This window comes from Ascaphus truei, chromosome 1, assembly GCF_040206685.1.
Source record: "Ascaphus truei isolate aAscTru1 chromosome 1, aAscTru1.hap1, whole genome shotgun sequence".
Lineage (NCBI taxonomy): Eukaryota > Metazoa > Chordata > Amphibia > Anura > Ascaphidae > Ascaphus > Ascaphus truei.
The window spans coordinates 166164510-166191998 of NC_134483.1; the positions used below are offsets into that span (position 1 = coordinate 166164510).

The 27489-nt window shown below is 42.8% G+C and overlaps 1 protein-coding gene across 4 annotated transcripts in view; it reads right to left on the minus strand.

Moving 5' to 3' along the window:
• Positions 1 to 27489, minus strand: part of APBA1 (amyloid beta precursor protein binding family A member 1) — a 160180-nt gene that overhangs the window by 110834 nt on the left and 21857 nt on the right. Inside the window, exon 2 of one of the 4 annotated variants that reach the window (XM_075597746.1) lies at positions 23219 to 23427. The exons of the other annotated variants lie outside the window; for them this stretch is intronic. The gene's annotated coding sequence lies outside the window, so the exon portion shown is untranslated. The remainder of the gene's footprint in view (positions 1 to 23218; positions 23428 to 27489) is intronic. 4 annotated transcript variants of the gene reach the window in all.

A 27489-nucleotide genomic window follows, 5' to 3' on the forward strand; every position in this document is an offset into this window, starting at 1 on the left:
GGAATATGTGATGCAACGTATATAGAACTACAATAACTTGTTAGCACTTGATATGCCATATTGCACCAATGAGAACGGTCTTGGCCACGACCAAAGCACCCGCCACTGGGACATTTCGGCACAATGTCTGTTCTCGTGCCCGACAAGCTAGGTAAGCCGCGCCCACCAACTGCATGTTTAAATGTCCCTCGAGGGACTGCTACACTGCCTAGACAGGATGCTCCGATGCGCCATCTTTAAAATGTCTCAACGGAGCAACCTGTCTAGGCAGTGTAGCGGTCCCGCATGGGACACTTAAACATGCAGTTGTCGGAGCTGGCGGTTGGGACATGCAGTTGTCAAAGTGGCTGACCTGGCTTGGCGGGTAGGGTGCACGGTAGACAGCGGGCGGTAGGGTGCAGGAGTGGACATCGCGGCTTAATAACAAATTTTTTGGGAATATATATCTGTACCGTGTTAGCCGAGCTTAATAATCATAAACAAATAGACGATACCGTTCTGTGGCTTTTGATATAGATATATATATATATATATATATATATATTTATTTCAACCATTATCACCTAGCATACAGGGCTCCTACTGCAGCAAGGGATTCTGGGAAATGACATGCAAATGAGCACACGTGTCACTTTTTGCCTGGAATATCCATACACATGGAGCCCATTAAAGCAAATGCATCGCCGTTCACACAGCTTTTAAGCACAGCATGGGAATAGCAAAGCAAGTCAAACCACTCACAGACATGTTTCAACCTTGATGGGTATCATCAGTGTGAGGTTGGTTTATACTTGCTTTGCAATATTTCTAAGCTGGGTAGGTTTACCATTACAGGGTTGCAGACCTGTATAAGACATGTGAATGTGCTCACAAGTGAGATAGAGATAGAGATACACACACACACACACACACACACACACTTTCAGTTGGGCAGGCAAATTATTGGAGATAAGGAGATAGCAGAGATATTAAACAAATTCTCTATTTATGAGGGAAGAATAAATTGCAATAGTAGTGCCACAGGAGGAAGCCACAACCTCTATATTAAACAATTGGTTAACTGAGGAATCACTTCATAGGCGGCATGATAACATTTAAGTAAATAAGGCATGGAAAACATCCAAGAGTTCTTAAGGAGCTAAGTTCAGTAATAGCCGAACCGTAATATTTAATTTTCAAGGGCTCCATTTGCACAGGCTCAGCACCAAAAGATTGGCGTAAAGCAGATCACAATGGGGGAATTACAAACCTGTAAGTCCAACAGCAATAGTGGGAAAGCTACTTAAAGGTTTATTACGGGATAATATTTAGGAATACCTAATGGATAACACAATTATTAGAAATAGTCAGCAAGAATTTATGAAGGATAGATCATGCCATACAAACTTGATTTGTTTCTTTGAGGAGGTAAGTAGGAATATAGACCAGGGTAATAATGCAGTTGATGTGGTCTACTTACATTTTGCAAAGGCTTTTGATACGGTTCCACACACACGGTTAGTGTACAAAATAAAGGAAATTGTACTCAGTAAAAATATTTGCACTTGGATTGAAAACTAGTTGAAGGATAGACAACAGAGGGTTGTCATAAATGGAACTTTTTCAGGTTGGGCTAAGGTTGTGAGTTGAGTACCTCAGAAATCGGTGCTGGGACCCCTGATTTTTAACTTGATTATTAATGACCTTGAGGTTGGCATCGAGAGCAAAGTCTCCATCTTTGCTGATGACACTAAATTGTGTAAAGTTGTAAAATCAGAGTAGGATGTAATTTTTATCCAGAAGGACTTGGATAGATGGGAAACTTGGGCAGATAAATGGCAGATGAGATTTAATAGAGATAAATGCAAGGTTATGCATTTGGGAAACAAGAATAAACAGGCGACTTACAAATTAAATGGTGATAAATTAGGAGAATCCTGATGAAGAAGGATTTAGGAATGCTTGTAGACTGCAGGCTTAGCAATAGTGCCCAATGTTATGCAGTAGCTGCAAAGGCAAACAAGATCTTATCTTGCATTAAATGGGGAATGGATGGAAGGGAAGTAAACATAATTATGCCTCTTTATAAAGCATTAGTAAGACAACACCTTGAATATGGAGTACAGTTTTGGGCCCCGTTCTATAAAAATGACATTATGGAACTAGACAAAGTACAAGGAAGAGCCACCAAATTAATAAAGGGGATGGAAAATCTGACTTATTAGTAGAGGCTAGCTAAATTAGATTTGTTTAGATTAGAAAAGAGGCATCTAAGATGGGATATGATAACTATATACAAATATATTCGGGGACAGTACCAGGAGCTTTCAAAATAACTATTGATCCTAAGGACGGTACAAAGGACTCGGGGGTCATCCTTTTAGGTTGGAGGAAAGGATATTTCACCAGCAACAAAGGAAAGGGTTCTTTACAGTGAGGTCAGTTAAAAATGTGTAATTCATTACCCATGGAGTCTGTGATGGCAGATACAATAGATACCTTCAAGAAAAGGTTGAACATCTTTTTAGAAAGGAAAGGTATTCATGGATATACCTAATAAGTTAACATGGGAAGGATGTTGATCCAAGGAATAATGCGATTGCCAATATTTGGAGTCAGGAAGGAATTTCTTTTTTCCCCCTTATGAGATACCGGTATCATTAGATGATAGTTCACTGGGGTTTTTTGCTTGCCTTTCTCTGGATCAATATACTCTAAATACAAATATAGGATAAGTATCTGTCATCTAAATTTAGCATTGGTTGAACATGATGGACATATGTCTTTTCATCCTCATCTACTATGTAACTGTGTAAAATATCAAGATATCCACTCTCCATAGAAAGAGAGAAGTAATACATACCTCACATAGTCTGCACAGACATACCATACTTATTCTTGGACCAAAATCAACATTCTTATGGGGTTGAATGTAGATGACAGGTTACATATTTTAAGTCGGTTTGTATCGTGTAAATCAGAAAATAGAAGGGGTTATATTTCCTGTAGTAACTCCTATTTGTGTGATGCCGTTGTGTGTTAAAACAGGACCAGGAAAACACTTTCCTCCTCCCCAAACTCCTGACTATTCACAAAGAGGAACAGCATAAGCCAACAGTGCAGGAAACCATTCACTTATATGCACCCCCATATTCAGAGATCCTATTAAAAAGAAACTACTTTCTTAACTTACAAGAAAACAAGCCCCCATGTTTGCATTTGTTTTTATTTGTATTTTCGTCTGTGAGCTAAGTGGGGCTGACTGATAACATGATGTAAAGAACCAAATGTAGGTTGCAATTCTGGCTTCTTTGGCATAAAGTATTGAGCGGACTGGCAAAAATTGGGTTACTCTTAAGAATGGGATCGATGAAGGCAATTTCTGCAGTGCACAAAAGCTCTGGTATTCAGGGGTCACCTAACCACATTGCCCTGGTACCCCAAGCTCTCTGGTTTCTCCATTTATCTTTATATCTCCCCTCTTTCTTTACTCACCCACTGTGCCTCTCTCTTCCTCCAGCTCAATGTCACATGTCCTCTTCCTGCCATTTCATGTGGATGGGTTTTAAAGCTGCAGTTCAAGCAATATCCTACATGTTTTTTTTTTTTAAATAAATTAGTTCTGTACTATGAGAAAATACTTTGTAGCATTTAAAAATAATGTTCTGAAGACATTTTTAATGTTTCTAATGTAGGAAACATTTCCAAAGTGACAGCCCCAATCACCAAAAAATTGCAGGGAACCTTTTAGGAATGCCCGGGGTACCCAAGGGTTCCTAGGAACACCTGTTGGTAAACACTGCTCTAACTATTCCTACAGCACAACATCCTGGTCGCCAGGTACTGTATCAACATTTCCACAAACAAAATTATTTTTCTAAGAACATTCAACATCTTCCCCATTATTTCTTAGCATAAAGTGCTTCCACTGCAGCCAGGGATTATGGGAAATGATATGCAAATGTGCACTAACAGGGTGCTGCTTTTTGTCCAATTTAAGGCTGAAGACCCGCTGCCACCAGCCCCTTACCTGCACTCTTGTGGTCCCCGGTCCCTCCTCCCTCCGTGGCTGTGACGTGTCAGCCGGCCGAAGCTACAAGCCTCTGTTGATCCGGAGCGGTGACGCGTCACATGGTACGCAAGGGAACCAATCACAGATTGGATCCCAGCAGCCAATCTGAAGACAGGTAGGGTTAACCAATGGGAGAACATATTTTTGTGTTTGTGTGATGGCCCCGCCCCCCATGTCATGGCCACGCCCACCCGACCCATTTTGGTCACGCCCCCCGAACCGAAAAAAGTTAACTGCACACCGCAGATCGCGGTGCAGTGACTTGCACGCGCCGCCGGCAAGCAAGGCGGCCGTGCGGACGCGTGAAACGGGGCCTTTGCCCAACATAGATCCCTATAAGCTTATTCCTGCCACACTACACAACTTTTTAAGCAAGGCATGGGTTAAAGAAGTGCATGGCTAGTAAACAGAGATTTAAATTCTCCATGATTTGGGTAAATCAAATGCAACAGAGAGCTGCTGTCCCTCTCACAGCTACACAAAGCACTCTGTCTACCCTGTCAGTCACCTCTCTTCTCTGACCGGCTGAGCCATTTTCTTTGCCCCTGTGCAATCATTGCCTCATACTGATCAATGAAGAAAGGAGGGAAACCAGGTGCACCACGCCCAGAATGAGGCGGGATTTTGTGCAACTGGCCTATTTTCTGCATGGCTTTGAAAAATGTAAATATCGTCCACCGTCTATAGGTGAAAAAAGTTAACAAGAGCAAAAGATGTAGCAAGTTCCATTGTTCCCCAGATTATCCCGTTGTAACGAACAGTGTAAGCATAGGATTCAATGGCAGTCTTAAAGTAGAATATCACAACATATTCCGCCATTATTATGCGCTAGCAGGGAGGATGAAGTATGTTACATCTGTATCTCAGAAATATCAGGTGATTTCGACTTTTTCCAGATCCTGGTAAAAATCACTTAACGACACTGATATGGAGAGATTTTTGTCTTGAATACATTGCCAAAACGTTGCCCTTTTTATCAATTTCAGAGAAATACCAATGTATAATGTGGAGGTAAAACTGTTTTATTGGGATCCCCTGAAACTAAAATCATTTGTAACGTATCCCTGCACATATGGAACTGCTAGTGGACTCTCGGATAAGTGTGCCTGCATAATTAGTCTCTAAGGAAGGCAAAGATACGGCATATTTTGTGATATTGGTCTCTGTTTTCACACTCGGGATTTCAGGCCTAAATGCCATTTTTAATTGAATTATGAAACATCTGTTAAAATGGCGAGCAGTATTCACTGTGGAATGCTTTTTCCAATTGTATTACTGCTCAAATATATGCTGCTAAATTGGACCATGGTTTGAAATGACAATTATCCTAGATTCAATAGTAGAAAGTTACATAGTAGTAAGACAGCCAACAAAACTGATTCAGAACTATGCAGGTCCTGCAATTAATCAGCGGGCACCCTATAACAGGGGAGCGCCCCCAGTTTGCGCACCCCCACCCTATAACACATACGCTATCAAGGTACAATCATATATGAATTTTTAAATAATTCAGAACTATCTTAACTCAACTTTGTCCATAAATGTGTAACCCCTCTAATTTTCCTCAAAACAGCACCTATTGCTGAGGAGGAGGCCTTAGTCCTCCTTCTATATACCTTACCCCAGCGGTGCGCAAACTGGGTGGCACGGCCCCCAGGGGGGGCGGAGATTTTCCTGAGGGGGCGCGGGCTATTGCAGAGGCCCTGGGCTCTTCCCCAAGTCATTTAAATTAAATGCGGGGGGATCGCGTGAGGCCCCCGCCACACTCCACTTACCTTGCTTCAGCCGGCTGTGACGTCACATGCTTCAAATGGCGCCGCTGGTCACGTGACGTCACATGGCCCTGCAGCGCCATTTGACGCGGATGCAAGGTAGGGGGGGGGGCGAGAACCGGGGCAAGCAAGACAGGGGGGCGCAGCAGCAAACGTTTGCGCTCCCCTGCCTTACCCCACACGTGACCATAGGTCAGACAAAGTGATGCAGACTTGTTTATAACACACGGGTATTTATGTCATTATCGCTAGGCACCAATATAACAATATGATCCTCAAACCTGAGGATAAGCCAGTAAATACACAACGCACTTAGATATAAATACTTCACACAAGACGCTGCGCAGGTGTGTACCCGTGTCTCTCCCCGTGATCACCTGACCCTGCGTGTATGGGCCTATGTAAAGGTGCAGGAACGCCGTTGGAACTCTTAGATAATGTATGAATAGCGCAGGCCTGTACTTCACAAATATTTTGGTACCCTTTAACTTCGCTTGCGATGAGGATCTTCTGCTGCTACTCTTGCTTCCTGCTGCTGTCTGACGAATGCTCCGCTGAGCTCTGCTCCCTTTAGCCAGCGTCCGCTAACTCCGGCGAATCGCTGGCTGGGCACCTGGTGGACACCAAGGCTAAGCTTATAGTACTTGCGTGCCCGCGCGCACTCCTGCAGCCGCAGCGATCTGTGCACTTGGCTGCAGGAGACTGGGGAGGCGAGGAGGGGGCATGTAGAACGCGTCACGGACGCTTCACGAAGCTGGTTTGCCCTCATTGGCCGACGCTGACGTCACGTGACTGCCGCCTGAAAAGACAAAATTACTTGTCTCACCAAACTGCAGCAGCGTCGATGCGCTACATCGCCGCCAGTACTATCCTACCTTCAATAGAGAAACATAGAAGAGTCCCGGATGTGCGCACGCACATAGCGACGCCACCACCTTGAGCGCAGCTTAAGGCCGTGATTATACAGAAAACGTGCGCGGTGCCGCAAGGCACAAAAACAAATACTATGCATCCCCTCAAAACGCTGATTGCTACTGCAATGCGGGCGACAGTTGAAGTGTTTTAAAATTGTGTTTTCTGGTTGCGACAGCAGCTACGTGCACAGAAGAATGTGCTTGTGCACATGTCGCCCTGCAACGTCACAGATGCGCGCGCCCAGCAGTTCGGCTTTATAATCGCAGCCTAAGATATCTCAGGGTGCTGCAGCTTTGCCCCCTGGGTGCGCAGCGAGGGACTCCTAGGGATTTATTCCCTTAGTTCTGCCTCTCCAGAGTCCACTCTCATTGGCTGAGGCCCTCTCCATTACAAGTCACATCCTCCTGCGCCACAGGCGGCTCCCTGCTGCAGCACAGCAAGCTGGGAGTTACAGTTTCCTGTTGCAGCCATGGGGCAGTGTATATGTCAGTTTCCTGCACTTTCAAGGGCGTTACACGTGGTATTTCCATGATCAGTTATCTTGCCAAATATCACACTTGACCATTCCAAAACTCGATTTGATATCCTTATACTACTGGCTTTCAAATTTATTTTACTTAACATGAAAGGTAACTCTGTTTTTCTCCTACTATCTGGGATGATATGCAGGGGTGAGCAAACTTTTTATGCTGAGCCCCCATTTTCATCCATGAAATTTCTCGGACCCCCCCCCCCCCCCCCCCCTGCCTGATGTAATCAATTACATGGAAAAAATAACCTTTATTAAACAGTATACTATGTAAACACAAATATGTTTAAATACTTATTTCAACAGCTCGCGCTTGCAAAATTAGGCTGCGTCCACGCTGCTGCTGAGAGCGGTGACATCACCAACTCTCCAAGCATGAGCACAGGGTGTCCTGCATAATTTTGCAAGCACGAGCGGGGGGGCATGGATCAGGGCTATTTTTTTGTGTGTTTGTGTGGTTGTGTGTGTGTGTGCGCGCGTGTGTACGTGTGTACATTGACTGCTGCCAAGTGTGCTTCAAAGTCAATTTTGTTTGTCTCCCGAAGCGTCAAGCTTTGGAGACTGTACGTCCCCCAGTTTGCGCACTGCTGCATTTAATCACTACACACAATCACAACACAGGCACAGCACACATACTCAATCACAACACACACACACAATCACAACCAACACACACACAATCAATCACAACCAACACACACAACACACAATCAGATCACAACCACACACACATACACTCAATCACAACCAACACAGACACAACACACCACACACAATCAAAACACACACACACACAACACAGACAGACAGACACAACACCTGGGGGGGGAAGTACTACTGTAAGCCTGCTCCTGTCCCCCATGCTGCTGAAAACTGGGACGGGTAACACAGGAGGAGGAGGGGATGTCTGTGTGCAGGGAAGGAAAGCCCTGCCCCCACAGCAAGGTCCCGCCCCCTCTGCAAGACACAGAGCAGAGAAGCAGCCTCAGCATGGAGCTTCTGGCTGCCCGTGCACAGCTCTGCCCGACCCCAGGTTAACCCACACGCTGCCCGCACCCCCCCTAAATAATCTTGCACCCCCCAGTTTGCGCACCGCTGGGATATGGTATTCTACTCAACACGTGTGAACTAGAAAAAATACTGCAGTAAATGACGATATATTTGTACAGTATGTACAGTAAGAGCCATGCTAAATTGGATCAATACAAGGAACTTTCAAAATAACTATTCATCCCACGGGCAGTACAAAGAACACAGGGTCATCCCTTAAGGTTGGAAGAAAGGAGATTTCACCAGCAACAAAAGGAAGGGTTCTTTACAGAAAGGGCAGTTAAAATGTGCAATTCATTACCCATGAGATTGTAATGGCAGACACAATAGATATCTTCAAAAACAGGTTGAACATCTTTTTAGAAACGAAAGGTATAGAGGTACTGTATATACCCAATAAGCATACATGGGAAGGATGTTGGTCCAGGGAGTAATCTGATTGCCATTAGTGGAGTCAGGAAGGAATGTATTTTTCCCCTTTATGAGACATCATTGGATAATATTTCACTGGGGTTTTTTGTTTGCCTTCCTCTGAATCAATAAACTGGAATTACAAATATAGGATAAGTATCAGTCGTCTAAATTTTACATAGGTTGAACTCAATGGACATACAGACATCCCTCGATATACGGCAACTCAGTGTATGGAATTCCGCTATAACGTAATATATAAATTAAGGAAGAAATTCAATATACGGAATGTTGAATTCAGTGTAGAAAAGTGTCCAGTCCGCGCTCTTGCTCTTTATGGATTTGGAATGGTGGTTCCTCTCTAATCTTTTGCTGCTCTTAATGTTGAAGGCGTCTTCCCCCACCCTCCAAAGTGGATCCCAGCTGAGAACTCCGACGGCGACACCAAGTCCCAAGAAGAAAGAAAAACACAAGAGCGCACCAAAATTGAGATATAAAGTGTAATACAAGCAGATAAAAAATAGTAAACACTTACATGGATAAAAACTTGAATGATCCTGATCTCGATGGTGACTTCTAAGGTCAGGCATCAAATGGGGTGACAGCGGGTAATTTCAGTTCTTAGAAACTAGTCCCGCGCGCTGGGACTGTGTCTCTGGCTATGCTGCGTGTTCAGACCTCCACGAGTGTCGGCGTGCTGGTCCGCGAGACGCGCATGCGCGGCGAATGAAGCCCCCAATAGTAGTCCCGAAGATGCCTGTCCGTTTTCCGTTTACTGATCGCGATCAATAAAATACACTTGTGAAGGGTGTTGCTGGCTTGTAATCCACTCATAGCCAGTCTTCACACAAGTGTTTTTTATTGATCGCGATCAGTAAACGGAAAACGGACAGGCATCTTCGGGACTACTATTGGGGGCTTCATTCGCCGCGCATGCGCGTCACGCGGACCAGCACGCCGACACTCGTGGAGGTCTGAACACGCAGCATAGCCAGAGACACAGTCCCAGCGCGCGGGACTAGTTTCTAAGAACTGAAATTACCCGCTGTCACCCCATTTGATGCCTGACCTTAGAAGTCACCATCGAGATCAGGATCATTAAAGTTTTTATCCATGTAAGTGTTTACTATTTTTTATCTGCTTGTATTACACTTTATATCTCAATTTTGGTGCGCTCTTGTGTTTTTCTTTCTTCTTGGGAATGTTGAATTCACTTTAACGGAATTTCAAATCTCTAAATTATACAGTTGTGGGGCAGGGGGAGACCCTCCCAGTAACCCCCATTCCACCAAATCTACCTGCAAAACCACATCACACAGCAATCACAAGTTTCTGGTAAATTGCTGCAAATACTGTACTTATTATAGTAATTTCTATTAATATTTTATACAATTAGCAATGTTTCATTAAATATGTACTTAAAAACGTTCATTCTATTATGTCTTGTGTGTGAATTTTGTTCCGCGTGAATTAGTCTCCAGTTATATAATACAAGTTAATGGGAAAATAGGGTTCGATATACGGAATGTCGCTTTACGGAAGTTTCCGGACCGTATCTATTCCACATATATCAAGGGATTCATGTATGTCTTTTTCAACCTCACCAAGATCTGGTCACCTACAGATGCAGCGGCCGTTATTCGAACATTTCACGCGGTGTATACATCGGAATACCCCTGTCATGGCGCATGATTTCTTCCAACCTTCCCGCTTTAAGACGCGAGTGCAGGCGAGTGCAGAAAATGGCATTTTAGTGTTCTGGTTTTTAAACGCCTGAAATTGACACAGTAGCACAGTAGCACAGTACAATTCATTCATTTCTGCCACGGGTATGGAACAGAATCCATGAAATTAAAAAAAAAAGCACCCGCGATAAACACGTGTGCCTGGTGTGATTAGCCGCGTAAATGCCGCGTGGAATACAGCAGAGCTCACGAAAACAGCTCAGTGAAAAGTTCGAATAACAGCCGCTGCATCTGTATACTCAAACTTAATTTTAATAATTGTTTTATATTATGGATTGTTATTTTATCTAATAAATAATAATAATAGTTTGCTCTTGTATAGCACTGCTAGTTTTACATAGCGCTTTACAAAGACATTTTGCAGACATAGTCCCTGCCCGAAGAGCTTACAATCTATGTTTTTAGTGCCTGTGGTTCCCCTGCTTCAAATTCAGTGCCAGAGTCAGTGTCTTTACTCACGAGACGCTCCTTCTCCCATATTAACATTCTAGTTGCTTACTGTAGGTCTCTGATAAGGCTGAAGAAGTGGCTCAGAGACTAAAGACACCGACTCTGAATTTGCAGCAGCGGAGCCTCCGCCAGCTCCTTGTGACTTTAAGCAAGTCACATTATCTTTCCGTGCCTCAGCAGAGTGGTGGATTTCCAATTAGGCCAGGCGAGGGGCGGCAAACTTTTCCGCCCCCATACACAGAGGCGGGCCTGATGGGAAGTTCCTTACCTGCAGCCACCTCCGCCTTCCTGCTGCCTCCACCTTCTTTCTGCAGCTTCAAAATGACGCGGCTCGCTGTGCCTGCAAAATTCTATGTACAGCGCTGTGTGTACTACATAAGAAAAATTATATTGTGCTAAAATATTCCAACAAAATCTAAAATAAATAAAGGAGTTTTTCATACATATATACATATATATATATATATAGCGCCCTGCTAGAATTTATAAAGGGATGTTATATAACATTATCCCTTCATTTTGTATGATTTATCTACATCTTGGGTATTGTTGTTTTCCGTGTATATTCTACACTACCTTTTTTGGGGTGTATAAATTTTAAGTTTGTATTGCATAAAACGTCAATAAAAAGTTTTTATATAAAATTATTGAAACTAAATCTCATCCAAAAGAAAATATTGGTCAAAGAACCAAAAACAGTAGCAGCAAATCTGCCAAGTTAACTGAAATTCACGTGCGTCTGTACGAGAAGCGATCTGTGGCCTGTAGGATTGTGCGACGGGAGTGGGGGGTCGGGGAGGGCGTACCGAAGGCGTGCCCGTGATGTCACGTGAGCGGGTCGCCCTCATTGGCTGAACCTTGCACGTGACCCGACCGTTGTGCGACAAAATTTTAAAACATTTGTCTCGCGAAAAATCGGCCGCCACATCGCTCATGTGCACGCGCGCTTTATGGCCATCCTCATTGAGGTACGGCCTTTTGTTTGTGGCGCGTGCGACATCGGCAGGACTATGGACACGGCCTTACATTTTTCTAAACAAAGGAATTATACTGTAGGCCTATATACAAAAACTATGCTATTCTGTTCCAGTCTCACTAGAGTCTCACTGCTGCTGCTGTAAATATACTGTACAGTTTCTTTGAAGAAAAAGAAAAAAAGTAGAATATCATTCACAAACCGTCCTATGTTGACAGGAGTCTCTTCACCATGCAATCTCATATTCATATGGATAAAGATCTCTATGACTGTTATTTTTAATACATTATTTTTGTCCGCCTCCTCGCTCTAAAGCAAGTTATCGAAACAATTTGATTCCCTGTCACAGTAAACACTTTTTAATGTGATTTTTTTATTTTGTTTTATATATCTGCTGAAGAAGTAGTTCTGGTGCACAGAAAACAATACATATTTTGCAGTGCGCTTATAACGTGAAGAAATATGCTGCTAGACATCGGACATGTAAATAATGACAATTTTAATATTATTCCAGCTGCATCCAAATACAATTCTCCTCATGTTACCATCATTGTTAAAAAATAAATTTAAAAAAATACAATAATTTAAAATAATAGTGACAGAAGTTTAAATTTATTGGGACAACCGTTTATCAGCCCTGTAGCAGCAGCCACAATTTTTTGTTTATCAAGACATTATTATGACCGTTTTTCTAGCCAACAAGACTAATTTTGGGGCTTGGAGAAATGAGTCTCAAAACATCTTCTCCAATACCGCCGCACGCCCAGAGAATTCTTCTCTAAAATATATTAATAAATGTTTCTTTGACCTCAATAGGACTTATAGATCACAGACTAAAATCTGGTGGGAGGTGGCCAGTCTTGAGAATTATATGAAATATGAACTAGTACCAAAGGGACTCAGAGCCAAACTCCCCCTCTCCCCCCCCCCCCCCCCCCTCAGATTACTGATGATACCTTTATTAAGGCCTGGGAGAATACCCTTCTCAAATGTTCTGCTGAGTTGATGACACTACTGATAGATTTTGAAAATATAAAAATAAGAAACTGTAAATTCAGAGAAATACACTATTGAAAGATATACATATCTGGCAGAAATACACTGTATTTAAGGGTCTTGAGAAAATTAATTGGAAGAAAAAAAAAAGTCTTATGTCCGACATGAAGGACAGAAAACAGAAGAAGTTAATTCGCGACTCTGAAATCTGCAGAGAGGATAGAATCTTTAGATACAAAATCAATTGTACCAGACTGAGACAAAATGCTAGAACCTTAGATTCATCAACAGAGTGGGAACATTCAGCGAGTCACCCTGATCACCCAGAGAATAGGTACCGTCCTCTTCCTCTACTAGCTACATCCTCTTTTTTAGATCAGGCTGGTCACGACACTATTCCCGTAAGAGAAAGACAAGGAGGGGGCGGATCGATTTTCTGAGAGACAGAAACAGATGAGCCTTCAGAGAACAGGGGTCGAAGAAACCCAACAGGGAAACAACACAGAGACAGCCCAGGTGATAAATCTCTCAGAGAAAACACTCAATGACGATCATATTAAGGTGTTATCAAAAAGGTCTATCATTCTGTCCCAGCAATAAAAATTGACACATTTGAGTGTGTCAAAGACCTAAATTTATTCTTCGAGAAAACTATTGTTGCATACATTTTTCAATGTCAACTCAGTAGTGCCAATACACCATATGAACACTTCGACCATCGGGATTCAGCCTGTGTCAGGGTCTTGAATTGTCTTCACGAGGAGAGTAAGAGACCGCAAGGTTAAGGTCCATTCACAGACCTAAAGACCAAAGCCACATTTATGCCTCCTATGGCGTCTAGCACCAACGTGGATGTATTCACTGGAATGGTAACTAGAGATTTAGTTGATTTAACATGCAAGAAAGGTAAACATAATCTGAGTTACCGTGAATACATGGCATTTAAAGATCTAGAAAATTATGGCACAATTGTTATCAAGCCCTCCGATAAAGGGGGCAATGTGGTGGTCCTTGATACGAATGCATATGCCAAGGAGTGTGTAAGACTTCTATCAGACGCCAAGTGTTACATTACACTTAACTCTGACCCCACCAATACATTCCAAAAAGAACGGTCACTGATATTAAAAGACGGTTTAGAAAATAAGGTTATCTCCAAGAACGAACTTGACTTTATTGCTATCAAAACACCTAAGATGGTAAAACGTTGCTATCTGCCCACAATTCACAAGGGTACTACCCCTCCTCCGGATAGAGCCATTTTTTTGGGCATGGAGAACCTCACGTCTAACGAGTGTATACCCAGATAGATTCTTGCGCCCCTTCGTGTGCTACTTACCCTCATACCTACACGACACAATGGATGTATTGTTGAAACTTGATGATATCACATTCGATTCACACACTATTTGTTGGCTTAGCTGTACAGTTGCATCCCACATAACATGCATGTGGTTTCTCATTTCCTCTGGTCGAGAAACTACTACTCTTAACATGCACAACATGTTCATCCTCAAACTTCTGGACTTTACCTTAACAAAAAAAATGTTTTTGGTTTAAATCATAGGTACTACCACCAAATACAGGGGGCTGTCATGGGGACCACATGTGCTCCCACCTACGCCAATCTGTATCTTGGCTGGTGGGAGGAGACTGTGGTCTACAAGGAGGACCTTGAGGTGTTTACAGAACATGTTCAATTGTGGATAGACGATATTCTGTTACTCTGGAGGGGTATGAGGATCTCCTACGAATGTTGATTGAAACACTAAATACGAACCCACAATCTGAAATTGACTTATCAGTTGAACCGTGAACTTATTGATTTCCTAGATCTAATGATCACGAAAAATCAGGAGGGTAGATTGGAAACCACCATCTTTAGGAAGGCTACTTCTACGAACTCTTTGATAAAGTGCCTGTCGGCAAGAAACGCGTCCGAGGAGCCTGCTGTTTGTTATATGTCTCGAGGCATCATGCCTGAATAAATTCGCCTTATTTTTACCACTGCCTCCAGCCCGGATTTTTCGCAGTGCTTGTTCCAGTTCTTTTCTATTGTTGCTGTTTACCTTGGGTGCGAAGCACGCCTCATGAGATGGACAGAATTCAAAGTAGTGAGTATATTACCTACCAATCAAGTACAGTATATGTTCTGTTACAAGTGGCCAGTGGGTGTACAGGATATTGTGCAGTGTCTTCAGAATAGGAGAATTACATAGGAGGAGGTTAAGGGATTGCTGCGCACATACAGGGATTGCTCTTTCACATTGGGCAGATATCTCATTCCCCTGGTTCCCCCCTCCTCCATCCCCCACACAGAGTCAACACCATTACCTGCCTGTGTAAACCACATTATATAGTGCCATGGAACAGTCCTTTACAGGAATTATATATGGTCAGTTCTATCTACTTTTTGACTGTTCTATGGTTGATTACCTTATCCACAGGTATTTTAGTAGCACCCCGGGGGTGATTGGTCCCCATTCTACGATTACTTCTACGAACAGCCTTCTTAGGGCTGAAAGCCACCACCCGGGGCACATGATTAACAGCATAGCGACGGGTCAGTTCCTGCGATTCAGATGGAATTGCTCGTCACTGAAAGAATTCAGAGTGCAGGTGGCAGACATAAGCAACCGTTTCCAGGTACGTGGCCACAGCCAGAGAATCATCAAAAAGGTGGAGCCTTAACTACCCCCAGAACCTAAAGGCTGACTGATAATCAAAAGACGGGTGCCCCAACAAAGGACACAATAAGGTTTATTGACACCTTTAACAGTCCATGGGGGACTATTCATAATATCCTTCAGAGACATTGGCCTATACTGATTAAGGGTAGTGATCTCACAAAGGTCCTTAACACCACCCCCAATATGGTATGTAGAAGAACACGTAATCTCAAGGATAAGCTTGTACATAGCCACTTCCAACTCACACCTACCAGAACATAGCTTGCACCTAGAACACTAGGATCATATCCGTGTGTTAGGTACAAGGCATGCACATCAGTTAACACCACAAAAGAATTCACCGATTCACCAAAAAATCATCTATATTTCAGATCAAAGAATTCATTAATTGCCTCACGACACGCGAAAATAACGATTGTTAATCATTTTAAATATTACCACTGAGTTAATGGGTCTAAGTGAAAAGTGCTTATAGCAGTCATTTTAATTTAGGTTTTGTGCTAGTTTTTTTGTTAAAAAAAGTAAAATCAGTGAGCAGGGAAATCACTAGAGGTGAGAACAGACACCCTCTTGTATAGTATGATGAAGAGAACAAATAAACATGGAACTACCCCTTTGACAACTATTACCAGCCATTCAAAGTGAATGATTAACGATATAACTTTCCTACAGACAAGGATTCCTCTCTCAGAATGTTTGCTTTTTAGTATAACTCCTACCTATCAGGTAGATCCCAACATGTGTCCATCTCAGGCTCTAACTCCAACCCCCTGGATATCACCTGTGGTGTCCCGCAAGGCTCTGTTCTGGGGCCCCTACTCTTCTCAGTGTTCAGCAATGATCTTCCCGCAGCTTGTAAGGAAGCTTCAATACACATGTAGGTGGATGACACAATCCTAATTGCACACAGCCATAGCCTCTCTGACCTTCAACACATACTTCAGTCTGACTTTTTGCGACTCGAAAACTGGATTTCCCAAAACAAACTAACTGTTTTTAAACACTGACAAGACTGTAACAATGGTATTTGGGACCAAGGCTAAATTTTTAAAGCTTCCAATGACTGAGCTCCAGATCAGAACCAACGCGAACACCACCCTAACTCCTGTTACTAGTTTTAAATACCTGGGCATATGGTTTGACTCCCACTTAACATTCGAGGTGCACATTGATACCCCGACATCCAAAACCTATGCCAAACTAGGTGTACTTTACAGGAACAAATCCTTCCTATGTCTGCTGGTCAGAAAACGTATTGCACAACAGATGCTAATGCCAATTATCGACTATGGAGACATAGTATATGGCTCTGCACCCCAAACTCACCTTAGTAAACTTGATACCCTCTACAATTCAATTTGCCGTTTTGTTCTCCAATGCAACTACAACAAACATCACTGCGAAATGCTCAAAGAACTAGATTGGTCATTACTTGAGTCTAGGCGTAAAGTTCACTTTTCCCGTCTTGCCTTCAAATACTTTCTGGGCAAGCTACCCATCTACTTGAACAAGCTCCTCACCCCTATCACATGCAGCACTTATCATCTGAGATCAGACTCCAAAAGACTGTTCATGGTCCCAAGAGTCAACAAAGTATCCGGCCACTTCTCCTTCTCTTACCGTGCACTACAAAACTGGAACAACTACCAGAGACTCTCACATCCACCACCAGTTTAAGTTCTTTCAAATCTAAGGCTGTCACACATTTTAATCTGGTCTGTAACTGTTTCATACACCCATAATATATATTATCTTTAACTGTGCATGCAATGTCTTGTATATAATGTATACCCTGTTCATTTATGTAACTGTATTTGTAACCATGTATTATTTGTCTTAAATCTGTGCCCAGGACAAACTTGAAAACGAGAGGTAACTCTCAATGTATTACTTCCTGGTAAAATATTTTATAAATAATAATAAATAATAACAATAAAATGCCAGCAATAGTCCATGGCCAAATACTAGATGGTACTGGCTGCTTTAAGCTCCTGAAATCCATCACTTTTCCCGTCTTGCCTTCAAATACTTTCTGGGCAAGCTACCCATCTACTTGAACAAGCTCCTCAACCCTACCACATGCAGCACTTATCATCTGAGATCTGACTCCAAAAGACTGTTCATGGTCCCAAGAGTCAACAAAGTATCCGGCCACTTCTCCTTCTCTTACCGTGCACTACAAAACTGGAACAACTACCAGAGACTCTTACATCCACCACCAGATTAATTTCTTTCAAAACTAAAGCTGTCTCACATCTTCATCTGGTCTGTAACGGTTACATATACCTATAATATATATTTTCTTTAACGGTGCATGCAATGTCTTGTATATAACGTATACCCTGTTCACTTATGTAACTGTATTTGTAACCATGTACTATTTATCATCCTAACTCTATGCCCAGGACATACTTGAAAACGAGAGGAAACTCAATGTATTCCTTCCTGGTAAAATATTTTATAAATAAATAAATAAACTCCATGTATTCTGATGTCCGAGTGCATGGCTAGTTCGAAATAAACAATAAACATGCATTCAAACTTGCTTCACAATTCATACCCGTCAGGCAAAATTCATTCGTATGATTGCCCTTTGCTAAATACAGTTTTCAGGTGAATTCAGGTTATGTTTCTAAATCAAATGTAACAGGTAGTCATGCAATACAAATGCCCATTTGTCATTAATCATTTAGAATAGCTCTGCTCTCTGCATCCCTACTTACAATGTTCCGTGAAGTCCCTATAGTTTCAAAAAAATGTCACTGGCACTTGTTGCTGAGCATTGCAGCAGACTTGTCAATCACTTTACAGCTAGGTTACAGTGCAATTAAAAGTGCAGCACTGTTCAAGTCACCATTATACATATGCACACAGGTGGCCAAACGTAGACCTCAAGAGCCGCCCACCAACAGCCCAGGTTTTAATTGTATTATATGTTTTATAAAACACAGGTTTTATTATTATTATTATTTTAAGGACATCGTTTCTTAAGAACAGGTGGCTCAATCAGTGGCTCAGTCATTTTGATTGAGCCACCTGCGCTGAAGCAGAGATAACCTTAAACCTGGCCTGTTGGTGGGTCTTGGGGACTAAGTTTGGCCACCCCTGAGAAATGGCATGTGAGAGAGTCATAGACTTTGTCTATGTCCGCAGAAGAATGGAGCATGTGCTCAGTGCAGGAGCGAGGGAGAAGCACGCCCGGGGGTAGGTTGCCCCTCCTCCTGCAGTGTCGTGGCCACATGACGTCCTGTTGTCATGAAAATGCATCTGGACCGGCGCCATCTTTAAATGTCGGAGTCCTGCAAAGCCTCGTAAATGTCGAGGGATATTTAACGATGGAGCATCGGAGCGGCAAGCGCTGGACCTGGAGCATCGCAGCACTAAGGGATATTGGTGGAGCGCCCCATCCCGCGACACTGCTCTGTCAATATCCCGCATTGCTGCTGCTGCCGCCGCTCCAAGTCCTGCGCGCGCCCACCCCCCGGGTGTCATCTCTAAATGTAGAGGCTCTTTACGGTTGGCGCCCCGGGCAAGGGCCCGGCCAGCCAGCCAGCCCCTTAATCCAGCACTGCGTTTGCTGTTCGCATTGGGTTCGCTTCTGCTGGCCTCCAGCTGTAATCAATTAGCCTGAGCTGCTGGGCTTAAAGGCAGCTGGAAAACACAGTCAGTCTCTGACACAGAGGCCTGAGAGGAGACTGTTAGCCTGGAGTCCCGTGAGACAGCAACCCTACCTTTGGACAAGACTATGCTTAATAGGGTTTTATACTTCTGGAGGGTGAGGACTGTCCAGTTTGGGTGGTGTTTGACTGGGAACCAGCTTAGCAGGCCAGTTCTAGCAATTGGGGCGGTTACTCTGTTTAGTTAGCCTCCTGTGTGGAGTAGGTTTTCTTTTATTTTGTTACTTTGCCTTAAAATTGACAGTGTTCCCATACCATGTTGTCTGCATAAGTCTGTGGACTAAATAAACCACCTGTAAATTCTCATCAAATTGTGTCCGTTACTCACTCATCACCGGTAATCCACCCACACACAATAATATACATAATGGGAAGAAATACAGCACAGTCTCAGCCTACACTGGCCACTTCGCCACTGACCGCTAAACTAAACCACCTTAACCTAAAAACCTCCTACCCTAAGCCCTTACCCTAAAAACCTCCTTCCCTAAAAACATCCTACCCTAAGCCCTTACCCTAAAACCTCCTACCCTAAAAACCTCCTTCCCCAAGAACTTCTACCCTAAAAACCTCCTACCCTAAGCCCTTACCCTAAAAACTCCAACCCTAAAACCCACTAACCTAATCCCTTACCTAAAACCCCCTACCCTAACCAATAATAAAAGTTACCTTCGAAGCAGCCGGCGGCAGATGTCCCAGCGGCGAATCAAAGGCTATTTAGTCGTGCCCAAATGTCCCATTCCGATACAGTATGCGCTTAGGTGATTCTCAATAGCTACATTGATTTCTCAGGAGGGTGAGGCCGATTTCCCTACCACCTGCTTCCTGAGACAACCGGCATACACGTGGATAACATGTCACAATAGATTGTGCTGTCATTATGGCATAGGACACAGCAGTGGAGGCAATGCCAGAAATTAGACATTCATCACAGTCAAATATCCATCAATCTAGTATTCGCTTGTCTAACTCCTGTCAGCAATGTAGAACTGTGGCAGCACTGCAGGTCAAAGTACAGTATCTCAACTATTTGCAATGTCACACCCAACTTTCTGGGAAGAATGACAATAACGGTAGTTTTACCTGCAGTATTTTATCCAGACCAGAAACGGACACAAAGCAAAGAGTTTAGCACTCTAGGGTTGCCAACATCCTATAGGTGAGATTTCTATGTAATTATAACTTTATTTCATGTAGCGCTTTTCTCCCAATGGGACTCAAAGCACTTCACAATTACAGTATAGTGCGCAGTAGGCAGCATTGTACATAGGATTTGTACAGACACTGTCCCTGTCCAGGTGAGTTTACAATCTATGATTTTGGTGCCTGAGGCACAGGTTGAGTAAGTGACTTGACCAAGGTCACTGGGAATGGAACCACGCTCCCTGCTTTAATCTCAGTGTCATTGTTTTGAGTTCTCCCTACGAGTATGGAATAACCATTTTTCTTTGATATATCATTAAGGCCACAGCCCCTCGCCAAATCCTGCCAATGCCACCTCCATAGTGTTAGAACCCACCAGTTTCTCATCCCAAAATGTAAATCCCCTCAAAATGCTTACGCCCCTCGCCGATTGTCCTCTCTCCCATTTGTCCCTGCCCCTAGTCATTTTTCTTAAGATATTGTGCTGCCTTCACACCTACCCACATTTCTACACTAGTTACTAGTCATCCAAAACCAAATTAAAGATGTTTGTCCTCATATACAAAGTTCTCCACCATGGTAACCATCCTTACATCTCATCCAAATACTCCCCTCTCTCCGTTCTGCCCCATGATATCCTCTGCCCCATGATATCCTCCTTTCCATCTCCATCTTAACCTCCTCACTGTCCTGTTTCCAAGACTTCTCCCAGGCTGCCTCACACATAAGCAATTCACTTACCTGCAACATTACAATCCTTTACGCTCTTCATATGTTTAAGGATGACCTGAAAACTCACTTCAAGGAAGCATCAACCTCGTGAACTCCTCAATGCTCTCTTTCATGCCTCGAACATAACAACCATCAAAGAAAAGACTACCCCAGCTGCTAGCTACACCGCAAGTAGCTTTTAGAAATATACACTACTTCTACCCCTGTACCTTATCTTTCCACTTTCCTTTCATTTTAAATTGCAAGCACCTTTAAGCAGGACCCTCTCCTTAATTACTGTACCGGTGTACAGTGGCGAATTTCTCATTATGCCCGGGCCTAAAGCAGCAACATTTTGAAGCCGGGGAGGGCGGCATGTGCGATAGACGCTTGCCAGCCACTCGTGCAGGTGCGTGATCGGAGCTTGCCAGTCGGGCAAGCGCCGATTGCACATGCGCAGCCGGCAACGTGATGTCGCACGCTGGAGGGCGGCACAAGGTAACTGGCCAAGCGTGCGTTTTTTCTTTAAATCCGACACTGCCGGTGTATCTTAATATTAGCATATTATTGTTATTGTCAGCAGGCCCCAATCGCTCTGCGCTATGGAATTTAGCACATACTAAATACATTCTAATAATAATAATATGTACTTTGATTAACCCAAGTTGTAATGCTTTTCAGAAACGAGGTGTACTTTTCCTGACACGGCTGCCAGGGTGTCCCAGGACAAAAACGAGACACTGGGATACTTCTGTGAGCAGTGCATTTATGCCATGTATCTCCTGCAGGAGAGCAGAAAGTAGAGCTCAAGGAGAGGGAGAGAGAGGGAGATATACATATACTGTACACACACACACATATATATTTATTTTACACACATGTATGTATGTGTGTATGTGACCCTCGCTGTCCAGCTATAAGCGAGTTTACGTACATGTCTTTGCTATTGGTCACCCAGAGTGCATTCCGTTTGACTGGGGTGCTGATCCGCGCAGGCTGGGTGTAATTGCAGATGGCAAAGATGGGCGTCAGGAACTTTGTCATTCTAAACAAGAGAGGCTTTATTTATAAATTATGTTACAACTTCTTCTCCAGGTGCATTATTGCATCCCTGAAGAGGCACATCATTTGAACGGGCTACTTAAACAACACCATTATGATGATTCTTCTCTTAGTACGGTATATCTATTTATTCAGATATTGGTCCTTACTTGAGATATCCTGAATATCCCATCTGGGGATAATGGACTGTTTGTCTCTGCATTATTTCACTCTCTCTTTCATGTTTCCTGAATAGGGTAACAGAGAGCATGGTCCACTTGTCCTGGCTTATTTCCTTCCCTGGGGGAGGGTATTCACCACAGGGATAGCCTGTCTTACTTCATTCTCTTGGAGATGCTCACCACAGGGATATAATCGCCCTCCTCAGTCCTTTGGGGATGCTCACCACAGGCCTGCTTCTCTATCAGGATAGCCCCCAGGCTACAGATTGGGCAACTCCTAGGGGACTAATGTCTGTCCTTTTTTTGGGGGGGGGATGGGGGGAGGGAGGGCTGTACTTACCTACTTCCTTACTCTAGGGAACGTAACTACAAGGACACTTCCCTATCTACAAAACAACAAAGGGCTGGCTACCCTATACTATTTATTTACATTGCTATATACAGGTGAGACCTCTCCAGTGTCTCTCCTCCAGAGGTCTGAGGGTAGAATCCTCCTGCTCTCCTATTTATCATCTTCCCGTCACTGGGTAGAAAAGGGGCGGAGTTAACCCTCGGCCTGTTTATTGGTAAACACCTTATTCTAGAGGTGGCAGAGGCCTAGCATATCATTCCTTTAACCCATATTGTAACTCCCACAGGGGGGCTACATCATTTTTAAAAAGGCGGAATCTTAATAAAAAAAAGTAAAAAAATCAAGTAGAGGAAATGGTACCCTAACTGGTTGAGTGCCGCTTTGATCACTGAACGGCACGATAGCCGGCCCTCTGGGGGCCCTTGTGACGTTCAGTGAACATCATGCCTTTTGTACTCATTTTCTAGGAGCGGTTAAGTTCACTGCTCTAAGCGGGTAACACAATCTGAAAGAAAGAGAAGGCCCACCTCTTCCGTTTGCATCATGGCGGTGACATCGCGGCCATGTGATTGGGAAGGTGCCATCATGTGGTTACAACTTGCTGGAGGGGCCTGTAGCACTGAAAGCATTAGACCTCTTTGCATTCTGAGGACATTAGAAGGGCTGCATACTAGACGTCTTTAAGATGTTCTCTGAATGTCATGTGACTTCTGGACAACGCTTGGGTTCTGTAGACCTATAAGAAGTGGAGAACATTGGGAGCACTTTGTCCTACATCAGAGGAGGGCCTTCCGACCCGAGAGATCACAAAAATAGCAATAACACGACTCCAGAGAAATAAAACGATGTTTGTGTTTCCAATTACCCTTGGATTCACAAAGAATTAACAACCTATTATTAATATTAAATAGGACGAAGCGAGTCAACATCCGTTTTTAGTTAATTTGAGAGGTTTCTAAAAGATCAAGCAGTGTATGAACTGCAGATGTAAAAGTACCTGCCGCCAGCAAACGCTGTGAAATGATTATTCATCGCAATAACCGCTAAAAATAAGTATTCGCAGCTCCAGTTTCACAAGCTTGGCATCAAACGCCTTGCAAAATAAGCATATATGTTTAGAATACAGAACCGGAAGGATGATGAGATGCAGCTAAATCTGCTCAGAAAATGGAAAACAGTTTGGCAAACTCCTAAAACATTGTTTTCTTTGTATAAGGAAAATTAGTCAAAAGAATAAAAGGGAAAATAAAGCCTGCAATAAGCTGCCGCTTAGGCAAGCAGATCATACTTCTATTGTTCAAAGGAAAATCAATGCTTTGGTTTCAGCTCCTGCTGTTATCAGACACATATAATGATGAAACACATCCAATCTTTAAATAATGTCAGATGCAAGAGAGAATAAAAGTATTTTACTAATCCGCACAATGATTAAAAGCTTTACAGATGTTGTGAAATATACACTAAAGCATCCGCACACAATGAAGAACCTCCAAGATCAAAAATAAATGCTGCATTAGACACGGGCAGATGGAGTATATGTCATAGCTAAAAAAAATTAGAATTAGAAATAAAAATAAAAAAAACTATTGTTTCACAATTTACTGCTGCCCTTATAAATCCTTCTGAGCAATAAATTGATTTCACATAACCAGCACCTAAAATGCAAGATACATCCCCTGGCTTTCGGATGTTTGCACAGCTATTGCACTAATAGAATGCAATGCTTTAAAAAAAGAATGAATCGCGTTTCCGCTCTTCAACAATACTTCTGACAACTTTTACGCGTAATTAACCTTCCACTTTCCCCAAATTTTACCCTTCTCTTGCAGTTTGCTGGTACAGATGTTAGCACTCTTATGATTACCTGGGGGACGAAGGCTGGTGTCTGAAGTGTGTCCCACAGTATCTTGCTACCTAGAGCTTATAACGAATCTTTTTACTGTATATAAATCACTATTCATCCCAAGGACAGTACAAACACAGGGTCATACCTTAAGGTTGGAGGAAATGAGATTTCCTCAGCAACAAAGTGAAAGGGTTCTTTACAGTAAGGGCAGTTACAATGTGGAATTCATTACCCATGGAGACTGTGATGGTAGATATCTTTCTAAAAAAAGATGTCCAACCTTTTTAAAGGAAAGCTATACAGGGATATAAAGAAAATAAGTAAACATGGGAAGGATGTTGATCCAGGGAGTAATCTGATTGCCAATATTGGAGTCAGGAAGGAATTTATTTTTCCCCTTGTGAGATATCATTTGATAATATTTCACTGGGTTTTTTTGTTTGCCTTCCTCTCGATCAATATACTGTACTGTAAGTAAGGATATAGGATAAAGCATTTATCGTCTAAATTTAGCATAGGTTGAACTTGATGGACGTGTCTTTTTTCAACCTCATCTACTATGTAACTATACTTAATCCTAATGGAAATAACAAGGACGCTAAAAAATAGAATGGATTTTGACAGAAAAGCTGATTGTATACCTCATTGTGTGTACATGCACCTTTAACACAGGCTGGTTTATGCGGCCATACATTGGGAGATTCCATAGCCTGGTTCATAATACAGCTGAACCCCGTTATAACGTGGTCCTTGGGGGCCACCCGATCAGACCACCTTATAACGGGGTCGCGCTAATTTAAAAAAAACATCTGATCCGTAACCTGCTTTTTGACCCCCTCAAGCAGGTATTTCTCATATAGGGAGCACTCTCCATTTTTTAATGATTAGCCCATTTTGACTATTAGAGACAGGCATTACATAGGGAGTAAGATTTTACTACACACTTCTTTCTCTTTCTTCACCGCACATCTTTTTGTGATTCCATTGTGTGTCTCACTCACCACTGTTCCCCTAGTTAGCACAGGGTTCTTACCACACACCCTCACTTGTCACTTGCACACACACTTGTCGTCCGAGACATTCCTTGGTGTTCTGGGCTTTGTCCTGTTCATTCACGTGCTTGGTGGTTGTTATCTTCGCACCTTTCAGATACGCCCTGAACTTCACTGTATGTGGATCTGTACTAATTCTACACTCTTTCAGACGGTCTTGAACTGGAGGTTTCATCTCACCATTTCTCTGTCTAGATATATACTTTATTAGTTCCACTCCAGCTAGGTCTTCCCCACCTATACAGTATGGCCAGTGCTATTATTCAATCATTCCATTAGCTTGGAAAGGACTGCGAGTGCGCTGCAATTAGGGGCTTTTCTGATATTCCGCTCTTGTGGATCCCAATTCTGCACCAGAGTTCTTCTTATGTTCCAGCTTTTGGGGCTCCCCCAGTGTCAACATCAGTGTTTTCTGCAAGCTTTGATAATATTGGTTATCTGTGATTTGTCCAGGATTTAGAAAGAAGCAAAGTACATTTAAAGCACATGGACTTGTCCCCAAAGAAGGTTTACTGCTACTTCCCTATAGTGTTTGATTCTTTGACTAGAGAAATGTATGATTGTCTTCCAGGCTTTGTCTATGTTTCCCACAAAACTTACTGAAGATTCAATGGGGAACATTCTCCTGCATCAACAGACTTGCCAAATAGCAGGATGGGAGCGATTAAAGGAGCCATCCAAGTCAGGATTTTATTTCTTCATTTTTTTTAAGACAGGCTTGAAGCAGGGGGTCGCCGGAGCTGAACCCCATTAATTTTAGCTCTGGGGATCCCTGCTTCAATCCATATAAAAAAAATGAAAACCCCTGCTTGGTTTGTCTCTTTAATCTACTCCCCTGTACATGCTCCTCTGTCTAGTAGTGCTCCCAATTTATCTAACAGCATGTCTGCAAGATTAAAACTCAATTATTCAGAATGCAGAAATGTAATTACAGCATCATTTTCATAGGTATCGCATGAATCCATTGTTTTACGATTGGTAAAAAGCGACTGATTGTAATCAATGATTTATTACCATATTCATTTCACCGATTTAGCCTAAAACATTCCAATCTCAAGTATAACGGAGCTGTGGGTTATACTTAAAGACCTAGGTAACAAAAATGGTGAAGAAGAACAAGGAGAGGTGGGTGTTCCCCCCTGCAGTGTCACAGCAAAGACTGGGAGAGATGGCTTTCAATGTATATAGAGGGAGGAGGCAGTAACGCAGTACAGCACGATAGTACTCGCTATCTCGAGGGTCAGATAGAGAGCCGTTCCCATCAAAATAACTGCGTGCTTCAGCATCTCCACTGGTGTGTGGTATTATTAAATAACTAATTAGAGTAAATTATATAGTCTATCATATTGTCAAAACCAAGGCTGATCTTGTCCTCCTAAATGAGTGTTACATTCCGTAGCCTTGATGTGTCATACACATCCCGTTTATATGAGCGGTGTCTCTGTGAATACACTTTGTTTTGTTGCTGTGTGCAGATGTGTATTTCTGTGTGCTTGCTGCTCAGACCTGGATAATAGAAGGAAGCACCCATATGGATTTCTAGCACTAGTATTCAATTTACAGCATTTGTCATTATATTTAGTATGGTTTGTGCTGCCAACGAGGTCACTTCTTACCCATCGAAACTCCAGTTAAACAAATATTCTGCTCCATTTTGTTTTCCTGCCCACCAACTCTCCGAAGGTTTGTCATTACAGTTTAATTTTGTTATTGTGCTAAAGCTGCCGTTTTTTAAATTGTATTTTTTCCATTCGATAGGTGCATCAATACAATCTGCACTCTGACAAGTGACTAGCTAAGTTGCAGATCGATCCGTTCTCCTGTAATCGATCACTGTGCTCTGGGTTATTTAATTCAGTTATTGCTGCAAAGAACCCACACGATGCAAAGTTCTGTGTGG